This window comes from Notamacropus eugenii, chromosome 1, assembly GCF_028372415.1.
Source record: "Notamacropus eugenii isolate mMacEug1 chromosome 1, mMacEug1.pri_v2, whole genome shotgun sequence".
Lineage (NCBI taxonomy): Eukaryota > Metazoa > Chordata > Mammalia > Diprotodontia > Macropodidae > Notamacropus > Notamacropus eugenii.
This window is the reverse complement of record NC_092872.1, coordinates 95,037,005-95,055,373: the sequence shown is the minus strand read 5'-3', so window position 1 is coordinate 95,055,373 and position 18,369 is coordinate 95,037,005. Positions and strand designations below refer to the sequence as shown.

The following is an 18,369-nucleotide window of genomic DNA, read 5'->3' as shown; positions in this document are numbered from 1 at the left end:
TTAACATAATAAGAGCTTGGACTGGGGATTAGGAGACCTTATTTTAGTCTTGGTTTGTTCTGCCTCCCTATTGACCTTGGGAAATTTACTTAGCCCTGTGTGATGCAGGTTTCTGTCCTGTAAAATTTGGCTTTTTACTTTATGAGGATCTTTCTAGTTCTTAAATTCTATTAATTGCTGAGTGGACATTCGTTTCTTGAATTATTAAGTAGCATACTTAAAATTTCTTAAAGTTCAATTAAAGCTCGCAGTTTCTTAAAGATCTGAAGAATTTTTAAAATAATAAATCTAGGAAAATGATGATGAAAAGACAAATAGTTATTTGTCCTCATGTTCCAAATCCAGAAAATCAGGTAGACATGAAACCCAAACTCACACAGAGCAGAAAGAAAAGTGTTCTGCTTCTGTTTTTGACCCCAAGTTAGCATCACAATTTTTATTAGATGTTTCTCAAAAAATCATCAGGAAAGGAACTCTTGACTTTGATTTTAATAATGGTAATAATAGTTATCATTTCTGTGGTACCTACTATGTGCCAGGCAGTGTGCTAAACATTTTACAATTATTATCTCACCTGATCCTCCCAACAGCCCTTCAGGGTAGGTGCTATTATCCTCATCTTACAGTTGAGGAAACTCAGACAGCCAGAAGTTAAGTGACAGCCAGTAAGTGTCTGAACTGTTCTCCAGGCCCATAATTCTATTCATTAAACCATGTAGCTGCCAATGGAATCTAAGATAACTCACACATTTGGTACCTGGCAAAGACACTAAATGTATCCATAAACGGTATAACTTCCTATAAGGAATTTTTTAACAAGTGAATTTAAGTTTATTTTTTGTGGCCATATTCACCATTAACACTATGTAGATGTGCCATCTGATAGAGGGAAGTAGGCTTTGAATCTGGTTATGCCTTGTGACATAAACTCATTAAATTTTGCAAAGCCCAAACTGGGTTTATCATGAAGGTTGAGTTTCTTTTAGTTTAAATTTGATTCTGCCTAATCTTTAATGTTTATATTTATGCAACATGATTATCTCAAAAACAGTTTATAACAGTTGACAATCTAAAATCTACACGTAAACTGAAAGGTAAAGTACATATCAAAAGATAATGACAATGAACAACCCTTGAGGAGAAGAGAACAGCTACTTAGGTGAGATGGCCTGGTGAAAATTAAAGGTTTAGAGGGTGTGGAGGTTACAATGCATGTGAAGAGAAAGGTTTTTTTGTTTTTTAAGGGAAGACGGGGGACAGGTGAAAAGCCAATAGATTTTGGTCAAATAAGGTGATAACATAGTTCTTGAACATGGAATTGTTGTGGATAATGGCACAATCAAGGGTCTGACCATGTTTGTGTGTGACTGAGGTTGGGTGGCAGTGTAGCTCATGGGATGTGGGTAGGTTGAAGAACTGAATGTTCAAGGTGTTTGAGGGAGAATCATTATGTATGTTAAAGTCCCCTAGTATGAGGACACAGGTTGGGGAGGAAAGAAAAATTGTGAGCCAAGTATTAGATTCACTGAGGAAGGAGGGAGATTGATGAGGGGTGGAAGTGGCAAGGGGTGGGGGGAGCTAGAGGGATGAGAGGGAGTATGTGGACAACTGTTACCAAGATTCGGTTTGGGTAGTAAATGTGAATAACATTAACTTCAAAGGAAAAGAGGTTACTGAATGAAGGAGTTAAGGGATAACCTAGAACAGGCCTGCATAACCTGGGGCTGCCAAAGGATTTTGGGAATTCATCCTCTACGTTTTTTGGGGGCTCTCACACTGTAGGTTATACAGGCCTGACCTAGAAGCACTAATGGGGAACAAGTAGTATTCCAGCTCCCCACTTCAACCAGTGAAACAAGGACAATGAGTGAAAGTACAACCAGTACTGGAATATATGGCTAAGGAAGCCGTATCATCAAGGGGAAAACCAGGTTCAGTAAGAGCTAGTCAATGAAAGGAGTAGAAAAAACAGTAGATTTAAGATGAAGGGAAGTTTGTTTTCTGTAGAATGGGCTGGATGGAGTTAGGATGTGGAGGGGCTGGATAGTTTGGCTGAATTTTTGAAGATAGGAAGGCTGGGATAGATGGGAATGAATAATCACATGGTTGGGGAAGTAATAAAACTTGCCCAAGTTTACCATGTAGACTCAGATTCAAACTTAGATCCTCTTGCTCCAAAATCAGGATTCTTTTTATTATAATAATTGGTTTAGGTAAACTGTAACTTTTCAAATTCAACCAAGTTTTCATGGTTGGATAGGGAGAGCATTCCAAGTGTGAGTATTGTTCAGTCTTTTTTAGTTGTGTCTGACTCTTTGTAACCCCATTTGGGGTTTTCTTGGCATAGATACTGGAGTGTTTTGCTATTTTCTTCTCCAGCTCATTTGATGAGGAAACTGAGGCAAACAGAGTTAAATGATTTGCCCAGGATCACATGGCCAGTAAATGTCTGTGGCTAGATTTGAACTCAGAAAGATGAGTCTTCCTGACTCAAGGCCAGCCATGCTATCCATTGAGCCACCTAGCTTCCCAAGTATGGGTGATCACCAGTGCAATGGCACAGGTTAGGAAGAAGATAGTGTGTGATATTTGAGGAACAGCAAGGATTATAGAGTTTATAAGATCAGCTCTAAGCTATAAGAGGACTGGAAAGGTATGGATGGGGATGTCATAAAGACCTTTGAACACCAAAGAGAGAATTTTATATTTCATATTGGAGAAAATAAGAGGCTACTGGAGTTTACTGAATGGGGAAGGGAAGGAATAACATGGTCAGACATATGCTTTAGGAGGATCACTTTGGTAGCTAAGTGGGAGATGGATTAGATTTTGAGGCAAGGACAAACCATCAGGTTATTGCATATGTCTAGGCATGAAGTGATTAGGACTTATACAAAGTAGTGGCAGTGTCAGGAGAGAAGGGGGTTTCTAAGAGACTTGTTGTGAAGGTAGAATTGACAGGACTTTATAACAGATGGGATATTATTGTCAATGTTTTTATTTGGCAGATTGAACTTTTGAATTGCAAGCCCTTTGCTTTTTTTTTCTTCTTGTGTCATATTACTTTTTACGTTCAATGTGAATTAACTTTGCATGACATTCAATGAGAAGACTCTAAAGGAGCTAAGTAAATCTTTATACTCTTGGAGAATGGCAGTATGGAGTAGCCTGTTAATAATCTTCCAATGCACACAGTGGCTTTTTGAGCCTTTATTTCAGGGGTTAACATGGAAGGGCTTTGTTCATGGAAAGATATTTCCGTATCTATTGTTGCTTGATCTCAAGGATCACATTTATGAAACTAAATTCCCCTTCTTTTCATCAGACCATAGACTTTCCTGCTTGTTTGAGTTGAGCTTGGGAATTTATGTATGTCTTTGACTTTGTACCAAATACTGTCACCCATACATTCATGATTTTGCACAAACAAGTGAACCTATCTGTGTGGAAGACCGTCTTAAGCTTAAATAAAATGCTTTAATTTCTTCAGATTTATTTTATTTGATTTATTCTAAATATTTTTCTCAATGTCAATAAAACCTTTCCCTCTTTCTCTCTCATCTCTCTAACCAGGCATGTTCAGCAGTGTTTTGCATTCGTGGTGTCATAAGTCCCTGTTCCACAGTGATTAATTTCAAAGTTACAAACTTTTATTGGTGGATTCATTAATTAATCTGCAATAGGCACAGGGATATTAGGGAGGAGAAATGGCTTGTTGATAGAAGCAATTTCAGTAATCAGCAGTAAGAAGAGATGGAAAAATGGAATGATTTGATGGATGAGGAAGCCTTGGAAATAATTTTAAATGTTGTTTAGATTGTAGTAGCTGCAAGAAACAAAGGAAAATGATGCCAGCTATCCATTCTTGTGTCACTGCTGATTTGTTGCACGTTTGGTAACCAACCAACTCTACTTTCATAGATTCCATACATTTTCTGTTAGAAGTGATTTCCCTCAGCTCTCAGGAACTAGGTCAGAACAACATAGGAGGTCTGTAATATATGGAGACAGATGATCTTGTGGGTACATACTCTCAAAGCATTCATGATTTTTAAAACAAAGAACATATACATACACACACATATATTTAAGTAGTTTTGTGGGACTAGGAAGAATCTTGTGTTGAAAGTGGCTCTGTACTGAACTTTGAAACAAAATGGAGATTTTAGAGGTGGAAGTGAGATTCCAGGCATGGGGGGTAGTCTATGCAGAGTCATAAAGGTGAGATAGAATGCTATGAAGAGCAAAAGAAACGGTTTGGGTGGACTGGGAGTGTGTGAAAGGGAATAACATAAAAAGGGTGAAAAGGTCATGTGAAACCAGATTCCAAACATTTCATATGCCAAATAGAGGACTTTGTTGTATTTGCTTCTAGAAGTAATGGAGAGCTACTGAAATATATTGAGCAAGGAAGTGACATGGTCGTATGTGTGCTTTAGGAATATCGCTTTGGCATTCCACCATTCCGTGGATGATGTGTCAGAGAAGAGAGGAAATGAAGTAACAAATGGCCAAATGAAGAGGTTATTGGAGTAGAAAGAAGTGTGAAAAGATGTAATAAATCCATTAAGTAGTTGGAAGTTTTGGCCTGGAGATCAAGATAGAGATGGGTGATGTAGAGCAGAGATGGAGGTTTCAGAGTTAATTATATAGATTTATCTTTCCGCATGCACCAAATTAAAATCATCTTCTTAGGGAACCTTTCCCCCTCTGGCTACCCTATTTATGTCAGTGGTAGCATAATATTCAGGTGTGTGTAACCCTATAGTTATTTATGACTCCTCCCTCTTCTTCAGCCCCTTTATACAAGCAATCAACAAGTACCATGAATTCCTGTTCCCAACTTGTCTTACTTTCCTTCTTTCTTTGTTTTTTGAAGAAACGAGTACAGGGTAACTTTTGGGGACTTCGTATGGGTGATACTATTAGCATATAATATGTGTATGTTATTACTGACATAATTATAATCGTACAATTAGCATAATTATACTAGTAGCAAATAATATTATGTTAGATAACCTCCCATTAATGACTGTGCTTAGGGATGAGCAGTGAATATCTGTAAAAGTCCCAAATGGGAATTCCTTGATGACCTCCCAAACTTGAAAAGATTCCACCTTAGCCTAGGAGACTGAGGAGACCTGGGATACCACACATCAACCAATTACTGACAGGTCATTTTGAACTCTGCCCTGCCATGAGTATCTGAGCTTCGATCTATATCCTTAAATAAATCTCAACATTAACAAAGCCCCATGTCTGCCCTTTCTCAGTATATCCCCCCCCCCCCCCTCCCCAATCTTGCTTACATTTCTAATGCCTCCATGAAGTCTGGACCCTCATTATCTCATTCTTGGAATGCTGCCAGGGCTTTCTCATTGATCTCTTTGCCTCCAGTTACTTTCCCCAATTCAATGTAGCCTGAAGACTATATTAATGAAGGCAGTGCTTTCCTCATATCATTCTCTTGTTTAAGAATTTATGATCTGTATGATAACATTTTAAAAGACAACCAACTTTGAAAAATTTGAGATAAATGCAATAACCAAACATGATTCCAGAGGACTGATGATGATCTGTACTGCTCACATGCAGACTGAGACAGATTTTTGGACATAGCCAATGTATGATTTTTTGGGGCATGATTGTGCATATTTTTACACAGGTTTTATTATTATTTTTGAAATTTTGCAGTTTATGCCAGGGAGAGAAAATAAAGGCTTGTTAATTGAAAAAAACATTTAAATGAGTTTATTATCACTATTAGATCAGGCCTAAAGTCCTCTGACCTGCTAGTCAAGATTATTTGTAAACTGACCTAATCCTGTTTCCCAGGATTATCTCCCATTTGTTTCTGTTTGCCCAGAGTCAAGTATATTTTAGTGATATTTTTTGGTATATAGCTTAAGACATGCATAAATTGAATGTCAGCGGTTCATTGAAAATAAGGGAAGGGGCGTTTTCGTCTCCCACATAGTAACTTTTCAAGTGAGCAACAAGAGATATGGAAATACCTTTCTAAGAGCAAAGTCCTTTCACAAAATGTAACTGTCATAAGCTCCGGAAACTACCTTTGCCAGGTGCATGGGAAGAATGTGAATAGTCAGTATAGTAAAACAGGATGCTCCATTCCACCATTCTCCAAGAATGTAAAAACTTATTTAGTTTCTGCAGAGTCTTCTCTTTGAATGTTATACGAAGTTAATTCACATCATAAGAAATAGAGAAAAGTCATGGGGCTTGCAGTTCAGAAGATCAGTTTGTCAAACAATAATATGAAACGTAATATCCCCAATGCAGCCTGTTGCTAAGGGTTATCCACATTGGCCTTTTCTTACAGTCATCCAGATTCCTTGCTGTCCCATTCATGTACATGCCATCTTTGAAAGTTGAGAAGATTGCAGGGGATATAAAAGTTCTGGAGGAGTTTTCCTTGTTTTGTTTGGTTTTCTAACAGCAGGAACTTTCTTCATTTTACTCATAGCAGTGTTATTTGGACCTTCAAACTCTAAATCTATGGTCATATAAAAGAAAAAGTATAATAAGAGTTCGTAGATGAGTAAGATCAATATGAGCTGAGAAGGCTTCATGGAAGAGGGAGAACAGAGCCTGGATCTAGACCTTGGTTGGTGATGAGAGAAATGGAAGGTGCACCAGGGAGAGAAGAAGTATGACTGAAGTCAAGGAGGGGAGGTGGCAGGTTTTCTTGGTCTGTATTTGTTTTTTATTTCTTGTGCTATACCAGCCTTGGTATCATCCTTGGCTCTTCTTTCTCTCCCATGCCCCATTTTCCCTTCAGCTATGAAGGTTTGTCATTTCTACTTCCGTGACATACAATTAGCAGTTCAGAATCTTGTCTCCTCTCATCTGAATAATAGCAGTCTCCTATTTAGACTCCTTGCTTCCAGTTTCTCTCTTCTGCAATTTTCTTTCATAAAACTATTAAGTTAATATTGCTAAAATCTAAATATAGTTTTATTACTCCTCTACTGGAAAATCCATCGTGGCTCTCTGTTCTCAGGTGAAGTGGAAGATTCACAATCTCATATTCAAAGCCCTTACGGTATGGTGCTTATCTATCTTATTTCCTGTTATGCTCCTTCAGTTGCTTTCTGTTTCAGTCTAATTGGCTTGCTAGTAGTTCCTTGTGTGTGATATCTTCATACTTTTTTTTCCCCTTGCCTTTAAATGAATGTCCCCCATGTCTGGAAGTAGGTTTCTTGCTCACCTCCTCTTCTTTGAATCCCTAGCTTCCTTCAGGATATACCTGTAGTAGCACCTCTCATACAAAGCCTTTCTGGATTCCCCCTAGTTGTTAGTACTCACTGCCTTTTGAAATAGCTTTGTATATGCTCTTTACTTTTTGTTAACTCTCTAACTATGAGTGTCTCCTCCCCGCCAAACTCTGTGATGGACTCTTTTTCTTTTTCCTCTATGCTAGTTCTCTTAATGGTCTCATGAGTTTAGTCATCATTGCTATGTAGATAATTTTCAGATCTATACATCCAGCCCTAGTTTTTCTGCTGAGCTTCAGTCACAATTGTCCCACTACCTTTTAGACATCTCCAAATGGATGTCCCATAGACATCTCAAATGTGATAAGTACAATGCAGAACTCATTATCTTTCCTCCTCTCCTCCCCCAGTTCTCCCCATTTCTGAATTTCCCTATTACTGATAAGGACACCATCATCTTCTCAGTCACCCAGGCTTGCAACCTTTGGGTCATCCTTGGTTCATCAGTTTCACTCACTTCACATTCCAAGCCATTGCCAAACTGTCATTTCTACCTTCACAGTATTTTTTTTATACATCCTTTCCTCTCTTGTCATACACCCACAACTCTAGTTTAGGGCCTTATTATCTTTTTTTCATTACTCTAAATAGCCTTGTAATCTTCAAGTCTTCTCACTCTAATCCATCCTCCACTCAGTTCAAGGTGATTCCAAAGCATAGGACTGACCATGTCATTCCACTGCTCACAGAGCACCAGTGGTTCACTACTACTTCCAGGATTAGATATAAAGTCCTTGTATGGCATTTAAAGCTCACCATAGCTTAACCTGTTGCTACCTTTCAGCCTTCTTATACCTTCTTTTCCTCCACACTATGATCCAAAGACACTGTCCTCCTTATTATTCCTTGCACATGGACATCCATCTATATCCTTACTCTTTGCCTTGGCACTAGATGTTCCTTTTCCTGGAATGCTGTACCCATTCCCCTTTTCCTCTTTGTTTCCCTGGCTTCCTTTAGGATCCAGCCCTAATACTGCCTTTTGCAGGAACTTTTTCCTGCCCCAGCTGCCAATGTCTTCCCTTTGCAGATTACCTTCATATATTTTATGTATACACACACACACACACACACACACACACACACATATAGTGTGTACCTAAAGATTTACATCTTGTCTCTTCCATGGAATGTATGTTCCTAGAGACCAGAGATTTTGAGGGCTTTTTTTTTTCTTTCTTTGAAATGGCAGTGCTTGGCACAATGCCTGTCACATAGTAATGTTTGAGAGAAACTTTCATTCTCTTTGTATACTATGAAAATACTCATTGTGAATCTCTGGATTCTTCTATAGCAGTCATTTTTGCTTGTGTTGGAAGCTGGTTTATAGACCTTTGATAATAAGATTAAAAGAGGTCAGAAAAAAACACTTGAGTAGTAATATCTTTTACACAGTCATTGAGTATAAATAAAACATAAGCTTTAGGTGATTGGAAATATTGTATTACTTTGGGGAATTTGTGTTTAGTGTGTTGTTGTTAGACTCTTTAGAATTTTAAGATATATTGATAGGTTTACCACCATCTGATTATCACCCCACCCTTTGGGTTTGTCTAATTTTTTCCCTTTCTGTGCTATCTAATTTTAGCCACACTGGGTTAACTTCTGTGTGTCCCAAATTTATCCCATATTTTCTTGTTTCTATCTTTACTTATATCAGTCCCTGTGACTGTGCAATTTTTTGTCCATAAAAATGTATCATTTTCATATGTGCTTATGTCTTCTTTCCTAAATAAACTCACTTCTTGAAGTCCAGAACTCTAGTATTACAAATTTTTTATCTTGCACAATGCTCAATAAGCAGTGAGCAGCTAGGTGGTAAAGTGGATAGAGTGCCTGGCTTAGAGTCAGGAAGACTCCTCTTCCAGAATTCAAATCTGGCCTCAGACACTTGCAAGCAGTGTGACCCTGAACAAGTCACTTAACTCTGTTTGCCTCAGTTTCCTCATCTGTAAAATGAGTTACAGAAAGAAATGGCAAACCACTCTAGTATCTTTGTCAAGAAAACCCCAAATGAGGTCATAAATGTCAAGAGTTGGGCATGACTGAAAAATGGCTGAACAACAGTGTACTTCAATCTGTTTAATAAATGTTTGTTCATTGTTGAATGAAAATTACAAGTTTGATTCCTCTAGGATCTAGATTTGCAGAGTTTAAAATGTTTCATACCTGCTGTAATTCTTCCTTTTTTTCATCTGCTTTGAAACGGAATCCTTCTGTATATTTTGTCTATCTTAATGAGAATGTAAGCTTCTTGAGTATAGGGGCAATCTAGCTTTTTTTCATGCTTTTAAAAGTTGATTTGTTGGATTACTTCTTAAAGCTGTGTTAGTCGTTTATTTACAAATAACAATCATTAGTCTGGGAAATATTGTCATTTGTATTGATATTACAGTTCCTTAAAAAAAACTGTCAACAAAAACTGTCTGCAAACTAGAATATACATAGAAAATAGAATTAAGATACATTTATTTTCATATGCATGTGTATGTAGGCACATGTGTATATATAGATGTGCATACATGACTTTGTGGTGGTTTGTACCTCCTTTTTTACCCCCAAAGCAGCACCTAATGCTTAGAATGACCTTTTTTTCTTACCCTTGCCATGCAGTTTTTCTTTTTTTTCCTTTTTAAAAAATATATAGTTTATTTTTTGGTTCTTAACATTCACTTCCACAAGAATTTGAATTCAAAATTTTCTTCCCACCTCTTGCTATCACCCACCCCAGGACAACATGCACCCCTTCCTCCAGTCTGTCCTCCCTTCTATTACCTAGCCTTCTTCCATCCTCCTTCCCCTCTGTTTTCCTGTAGGACAAAATAGATTTCTGTGCTCCATTGCTTCTGTAGTTTCATTTCCAGTTACATGCTAAAACAGTTTTTAACATTCATTCTTAAAGCTTTGAGTTCCATATTCTCTCCCTCCCCTCCCGCCCCCCCACCATTGAGAAAACAAGCAATTCAATATAGGTCAAATGTGTAGCAATGCAAAGCACTTCCATAATATTTATGTTGTTGTAAAAGACTAACCACACATTTCCCTCTGTCCTCTCCTGCCCGTCATTTATTCCATTTTCTCCCTTGACCTGTCCTCCCACTATAGTGTCTGCTTCTGATTATCCCTTTTCCCAAATTGTTGTCCTTTCTATTATCTTCCCTCTCCTATTCCCTTCCCCCTTGCCTTCCTGCAGGGTAAGATAGATTTCCATATCCAACTAAGCGTGTGTTATTCTCTCCTTAAGCCAAATCCCATGAGAGTAAGGCTCAATTATTTCCTTTCACCTCCCCACTCTTCCCCTCCATTGTAGAAGCTCTTTCTTCTCTCTTGTATGTGAGATGATTCCCTACATTCTACCTCTCCCTTTCTCTTACTCCTAGTACATTCCCTCTAAATACCCTAATACCGAAAAATATCTCATGAGTTACAAATAACATCTTTCCATGTAGGAATGTCAACAGTTCAACTTTAATGAATTTCTTAAGACTTCTCTTTCCTGTTTACCTTTTCATGTTTCTCTTGATTCTTGTATTTGAAAGCCAAAGTTTCTATTCAACTTTTCATGATTTTCTTGCATTGCTCTCATTTCTTTTCCCAATTTTTCCTCCACCTCTCTTACTTGTTTTTCAAAATCCTTTTTGAGCTCTTCCATGGCCTGAGACCATTGCGTATTTTGTTTTGGAGGTTTTCAATGTAGAAGCCTTGACTTTGATGTTTTCCTCTGATAGTATGCTTTATTCCTCCTCATCTGAAAGGATGGAAGAAAATACCTGTTCACCAAGAAAGTAACCTTGTATAGTCTTACTTTTTTTACTTTTTTAAAGCATTTTCCCAGCCAGTTACTTAACTTCTGAGTCCTTTGTCAACTGGAGGTTATACTGTAGGGACCTGTAAGTTCTCAGTTCCTCTAAGGTGGCACAATCAAGGGAGAGGAGCTTACTCCTCTCCTGGCCTGTGCTCTGGTCTGGGAGCAACCACAAGCACTCTTTTCTGCCCAGGATCTGAGAGAAGGATTCCCTCTCCAGAGCCTACACCAGTTCCACCACACCAGTGCTCCTCCTCACCCCAGAACTGCTACTCAGGACCGAGACCCAGATCAGCTACTTGATTCCCCTAGGGTCTTTAGGCCAAGGGTTCCGAAAATGGACATTGCTGCCACAATGGCTGCTGCCACCCTGCAGCTGGGGTGGAGCCAGACCACACTCCCTTCTCACCCAGGTGAAATAGCTTTCTTACTGATCTTTGAAACTGTTTCTGGGATTTGTGGGTTGAGAAATCCGGGAACCCCAGCTGTTACCTGCCCTGAAGCCTGCTCCAGTTCTGTCCTTGCCATGTGGCTCAGGCTGGCCTGCGCTCCACTCCCAGCCTGGTGTGATAGACCTTTCCTGTTAGCCTTCCAGGCTGTTGGGCTGGAAATCTCTTTCACTTTGTTGTTTTGTTGCTTCTGCTGCTCTAGACTTTGTTTAGAGTCATTTTTTACAGGTATTTTATGGGCTATGGGGGTAGAACTAGAACTGGTCTGTCTTTATACCTGCCATGCAGTTTTTTAGCCATCTTTTTAATGACTTCCGAAAGTCACCCTTCTTCATGATGCCTTCTTATATTGATACATCTAAAGCTGGTATTTACACACAGACTTACCCAGTGAAAAACTGGGTCTTCTTTGGCAATTCTCTTGAATCTTCTTCTACTGGTATACTTCCACAGCAGTATATCTTGGATTATAAGTTCCCAGTGGCTGGGGATTCTATGTATTCTTTCTTTATAAGAGGGATGGCATTTCAGAGGTTTGAAATACTCCATCATCAGAAAGCATTTCCTGGCTAACAAAGTGGGCATGATGCTGTACTATAATATCCATTTGTAAAGAAAGAATTCCCAGTCCCCAGGAATCTATAATGTCTGATGCACCAACGTGGATATAACCCATTAGAGGAAGATTTAAGACACTCAGAACAATTTGCCCACAACTTGTACTTTCCTAGATAGAACTTTCCAACTAATTGACAAGTATTTATTGAATGCTTACTATGTGTTCAGCAGAGCACTATTGAGAAGTCTTAGGTGGATGGGAATTAGAGTTCATAAGAGCTTAAGAAGGGAACAAAGGACATGCATCCTAGACTTTCAGAAAAATAGAATGTTCAGAGACAGGAGAGGCATGATCATATCATTGCACATTCCATTGACTTTTTAATGTATTTATTTTTGCCTCATGAAGTCATTGATTTATATTTGGTCCATTAGAATTTTCATAGATTTGTTGCTTGGATGTAGTTTTGTACCTTTTTTTTTTTTTTTTTACCAAGCAAATTTCTTTCTTGTAATTTTTTTTTTATTATCTGTTTATTTTACTTTATTTTTTTCCAATTACATGTAAAGATAGTTATTAACATTCATTCTTAAAATAAGATATTGAGTTCCAAATTTCTCTTCCTCCCTCTCCTTCACCCTCCCAAGACACCAAACAATATGTTATAGTAGGTTGTGCTTGTACGATCATGTTAAACATATTTTCACTTTAGTCATGTTGTTGAAGAAGAATCAGAACAATATTTGTGAAAGAAGAATCAGAAGTAAAGGGGAAAACCCTGAGAAAGAAAAACCAAAAAAGTGAAAATAGTATGTTTTGATCTGCATTTAGATTCAATAGTTCATTCTCTGGAAATAGATCTATGTTGCTAATTTCTTTTCCAATTCTTTTTTTCCATGACTCTCATTTCTTTTCCTTTCCCTTCCCCCTCCCCCCCAATCATAAAAACATTTTTCTGGACTCTTCATCTGTTAGAGGAATTGTGGTTGAGTTTGTGCCTAATCTGGGTGTTTCTGTAAGGGCTTTGCTTGTAGATGTCATTATTTTCTTCTGCATTTGTGTCTGAGCATCCCTGCCAACATAATAGCTCTTTGCGGTGTGGCTCTTTGTTTGCCTATTCTTCTAGCCTGTCTCCTGATTTTGGATTTGATATTAGGGTTAGTCTCTACCACACTTCTGGAGTGAAGTTGTGAGCTGGTCCTGTTGCATCATCTAAGGGGAGATGGTGGTGATGGTGTAGTTTGAACTATCTGTCAAATGATGCCTCCTGTTTTTCCATCTAGATGCCTTTCTGCTTCATCTCATCGGGTTCCTTGCTTGGTTTGTGGTAGTTGTTGAGGATGACTGGTCCCTTTACCACAGGAGCCAGTTCCTCAGGTGATAACTGTAAGAGGTAGACTAGACACAGGACCAGGTTTGACGAGTTCTGCCACTTGCAGAGCTTTTGTGCTTGTCTGCTGACTGTCAGCAGCTGGTCTTCAGGCATTGCTGGTGGTGATGAGAAGGTGAGCCTCTTCTCCAGAGTGGATCCACTGATGGCTAAAGAATTGGATCATACAGGAAGTTTGCTGTTGATTCCCAAATGAACCAGTCAGTGGAGGAGGTCGCACATGCCTCCTGAGCTTTTTGTCCATTCAGGACACTGACATCTCTAAAATTATTGCAAAAGCAATTTCCTGGAAATTCTAAGTATTGATCCATAATGACTGTACATCTTCCTTTTGTTATTTTGGTTCAGGGAAAGGCCCAGAAACAAAATGAAAAGTTTCCCAAAGATCGAATTATTTGAAAGACTGAACATGCATGAATGTTTTTGTGGTTTTTTTAGTATCGTGCCATTTGTCAATCTCTCCTTTTATTTGAAAGCTACTACTCTTATTGGAAGTATTAGGTTGGTGTGTTTTGGTTCTTAAAAGACTTCTTGGTTTAATTTTATTAAGTTACAGGATTTATAAAACAAGTAGGCATTTTGTTTTGTTTGGATGGATGATGATATCAAGTACCTTTGTTTAGAAGTGACTTATGAAATGTAAGGTAGTTTTCTCTGAACTGAAAAGAAATAATCGATAATGGATAATTCCACATTCATAAGAAGAAGAACCTGTATTTTCACCTACCCTTTGTCCCAGGGGAAGCCTGGATTTCTTCAGAGTACCTCAGTGCACTTTCTATAGGAGACCTTTTCTTCTCCATTCAATTATTAACAGTTCTCTCCCTCAAAGTTAGAGAGTGCTAAGTTGTAGTTTTCCAAGTCAATATGAGACACACAGGAATCCATTTATATTTAAGTTTAACATCAGTGCTTTAGAAGAATGATTTTCTGTTTCTACATAGTTTTTATTTTTTGTCATCTTATTTTTAAGTTTTAATTTTATCACTTTGAAATCTGAAAATGCAGCATGTGTAATTTTGTCACATTCGAACCTGCTGCAGGATCAGTTTTTTTTTTTGAGCATCCCATGTGTATCTGAAAAGGATGTGTACCTCCCCCCCATTTACCTCACTTAGTTCTCTATACTTGTTTTAATTACAATTTAAATAAGTAGTTCAGATCTGTGATTTCTTCATTGTTAGTTTTAAAATTTGATTTGTCATTCTCATAATGGAACATGATAGGTTCCCCACAATTATTATAATTGTGTTAATCTTTCTTTTATTGATTTAAATGTTGAATTGTTTGGTGCACATACATTTATTCATTTTTCCTGTCATTATTTTGTAATGCCTTGTCAGTCTCTTTCAATTTTGAGTTCCTCTTTAACAGAGGAATTTGAACTGGCAGTTAGCCTGATCTTTTAGACCAAACTTTTAAATCACTGAATCTTTTGACTAGATGTGGGCATTAAAGTCCTGTCAATTTAAGGAGGATCAGTGATGAACAGCTGGGGATATAACAACTTTTGGACAAGTGGGAGTGGGGAAATTTTTAATGCTTCCAGCAGAATGACCTTTGGAGAAATCCAGGATTTAGACTGAGTATGTAGGTGGGTGTGGGAAAGGATTCCCCTATTTTTTTGCTCCATTAAAGTTTGAGTGTGTGTGTGGAAGACATCTAGTGATAGGCTCCATTTTTCCAGTAGGTTAACAATTTTAATATAGTCCTCTCTGGAACTCATTAGTACAGGGAGCTTTGGGCTCTCTTTATTTGAGGACAGGTATTTGGTTGGGACTACCAGAGGGACTAGACTCTCACATTGTCATATGGGATGTAGAAAGAGGAATTATTCATTTCCAGTTTGGGGAGGCTCTGCATGGTAGATTGAGACCATTTTGGGTGTGGTTTATGGAACTAATTAGCATAGAACCAAGTGGGATGGAATGGTTTATGGATGATTTAAGTCCTTGGGCAGCCTATGGTTCATGACTCAAACTGGTAGTTAATGTGGGGAGGTGGTTCTGGTTAGACCTGCTCAGGCTGCCCTTGGGAGTGTAATAGGCAGCAACCAGAGTAGCAATATCAATTTTTCTCAAGATGATTTTCTACTTGTGTGTGTGTGTGTGTGTGAATGAATGTGTAGGTTTGTGTATTGATGGAATTTCTGTTTCTTGAAGGCCCCACTGGCTCCCTAGCTTCTTTCCACTCTGCTGTCTTACATGAAGGTCTGTATGGCAAGGCAGGAATCAGGAGACCAGGATCTGTGTCTTGGTTTCATGACCATAGAAGAGTCATCCAATTTCTCTGAAACTTGTTTGCCTTATTTGTAAAATGGGAATAATGGCTATATTGCATTATAGTAGTATCATTTCTCTCCTTGCTGCTCATGATCTTCAGAAACTCATTTTTCTGAAGATGAATTTATCTCTATAACTTCTAATTTCCCAGGTCATTTCCTACTTCTATTGCTAAGTACTTTTCCCCCGCTGCCCTCCATTTTCCAGCTTCTTTTTATGTGTTGATTAGATTGTAAGCTCCTTCGGGGCAGGGATTGTCTTAACCCTCTCTATGTACCCCCAGCATTTAACCCAATGCCTAGCACATAGTAGGCTTTTAATAAATGTTTATTTACTCTGATTCTGGCTATAACACTTATTTTAGTGTGGTGTTGTGGAAAAAAAAACTTTGTAAATCTTAAAGTACTATAGAAAAGTGAACTCTTTTCAAGAAACATTTCTTAAATGACATCTATCATCCATCCATCCATCCATCCATCCATCCATCCATCCATCCATCCTTCTATCTATCTATCTATCTATCTATCTATCTATCTATCTATCTATCTATCTATCTATCTATCTATCTGTCTTCACTAGAATCATAATCATGTAAACCATGCTCATTTCAATGTGGAAGTAACCTTGTGTTCTCAAAGACTATGCCAATGGAGCATAAGCTGTAATAGGTTCTACCAAGATAAAGATACTAAAAGTTTCAGCTAGGATGGATTGCATAGAAATTCCAGAGGCTCATCACTAGGAGTTGGGCTATAAGATGATTTTTTGTCTTTCTTTTTGATTACTACAATTCATGAAACCAACTTCAAGACTGGGGAAGGGAAACAGCCTTCCTGGTGCATAGAGTTAATTATGTTGGTGAAATCAGAAATCTTTTAAAGTATTAGGGTTTGTTCAAGCGCTACACTAACCTGTAGGAGACACGAAGATCAATAGGAGGCTGAGCGGTATAGTAGATAGAATGCTGGACCTATAGTCGGAAAGAACCAAGTTTGAATGTGACCTCAGACATTTAGTAGTGTGACTCTTGATGAATCATTTAATCTCTAAGCTTTCTCAGTTGGAAAAAGGGAATTAGTAATAGTACCTATCTCCTAGGGTTATTGTGAAGATCAAATGAGATAACATTTGTAAAATGCTTTGTAAAACTTAACGTTATACATGCTATTATTGTTATTATTATTATATCAGGCCTGAATATAGTTTGTAGGTACTATAAGATACACATAAGAAATGTTACAAGTACATAAAAGAGTGTAATGAGATGCCATGAGAACTTCAAAGACAAATAAATTATTTGTGAATTAGGACTGACATGGGCCAACGTGAATTTGGGGCCTGCAGGATGCAGCATTTAGAGATTTGGTATGGGGAGAAAAGGGAATGCGTAGAGGGATCAGCATGAACAAATGCTTTGATGTGGGCATAATAGCATAGATGTAAAAGGATAAAGGAGGCAGCTACCCATAGTCAGGAAGACATGAGTTGAAACCCAGTCCCAGACATTTATTAACTTTGTGACCACTTAACCTCTGTTTGCCTTCAGCCATTGGAAAAAAAAATGGCAAATCACTCTGGTATCTTTGCCAAAAAAAACCCAAATCCCATGGACATTGTGGTCCATGGGATCATAAAGAGTCAGACACGACTGAACAATCACAATCAGAAGGAGAAAAGCCATTAGTCTAGTTTGACAGGACCATAGAGTATATGAAAATAAAGATAGAACATAAAGGTGGAAGGGCAGAGTTAGAAGTAAGCTGTTTGAAAATTAACTCATAGTCAGTTTAGACCTATAGAGGTATAAGACCCTCTGTACATGGAATGGCAGGATGGGAAGCGCTGAATATATTCATTAGTTAGTGAGGTTGATAATGATAGAGACACTGTCTTCTTTGTGTGAGTGTACAGTGTAATTGTAGGAGTGCAAAAGAGTGAAGATGTAAAGATTGCTTTGTATTCTTCAGAATTGATAAATTATAATTTTAACTTATTTATCAATGATAGAGAAGTTGGGGAATAAAGCTCATGTTTAAATGGATTGGGAGTGGTTTCATTGGCTACTGTTGTTATCTTTTTGAATGTGGTGTACTATCATTACCTCAAACAAGAATATTTATTATGGGTATTTGTGTATATGTATTACATATGGTTCTTTTTAGCTTAAGAAATTTGATGAAGGAATCTTATTGTTAAACTTTTTCATTCAGCAATGCCTTTTATTTTGAATAGTATAAAAGCAACATTTTATATAATGTAGAAAGAACCTTATTCCCTCAGGGAGTAAGAGGTTTTCACAAAGAACCAGAGAGATGAGAAATGTTTAAAATAGAACTTAATTTCACCATGTTTAACTCATCTAAAGCTAGACTTAAAGCCTAACACTTAGGGACAAGAAAATATGGGTAAAAGGGCAATGAATGAAATGGAATTTAGGGCAAAGAGTACACTTGGATCTGTTGGTAGACCCTTGAATATGGTGCTGTTAGGTCATGATAGGAAAAGGAAGGATTATAGGCATGCCACATCTAAAATTCCCTTAGATTCTTCCTAGTGTGGGAGATATTTGCATTCCTGTAATTTCCACAG

At 37.9% G+C, this 18,369-nt stretch overlaps 1 protein-coding gene across 7 annotated transcripts in view; it reads left to right on the top strand.

Annotated features, from left to right (window-relative positions):
- Positions 1 to 18,369, top strand: part of SNX29 (sorting nexin 29) — a 688,321-nt gene that overhangs the window by 203,804 nt on the left and 466,148 nt on the right. The gene's annotated exons all lie outside the window — the stretch shown is intronic.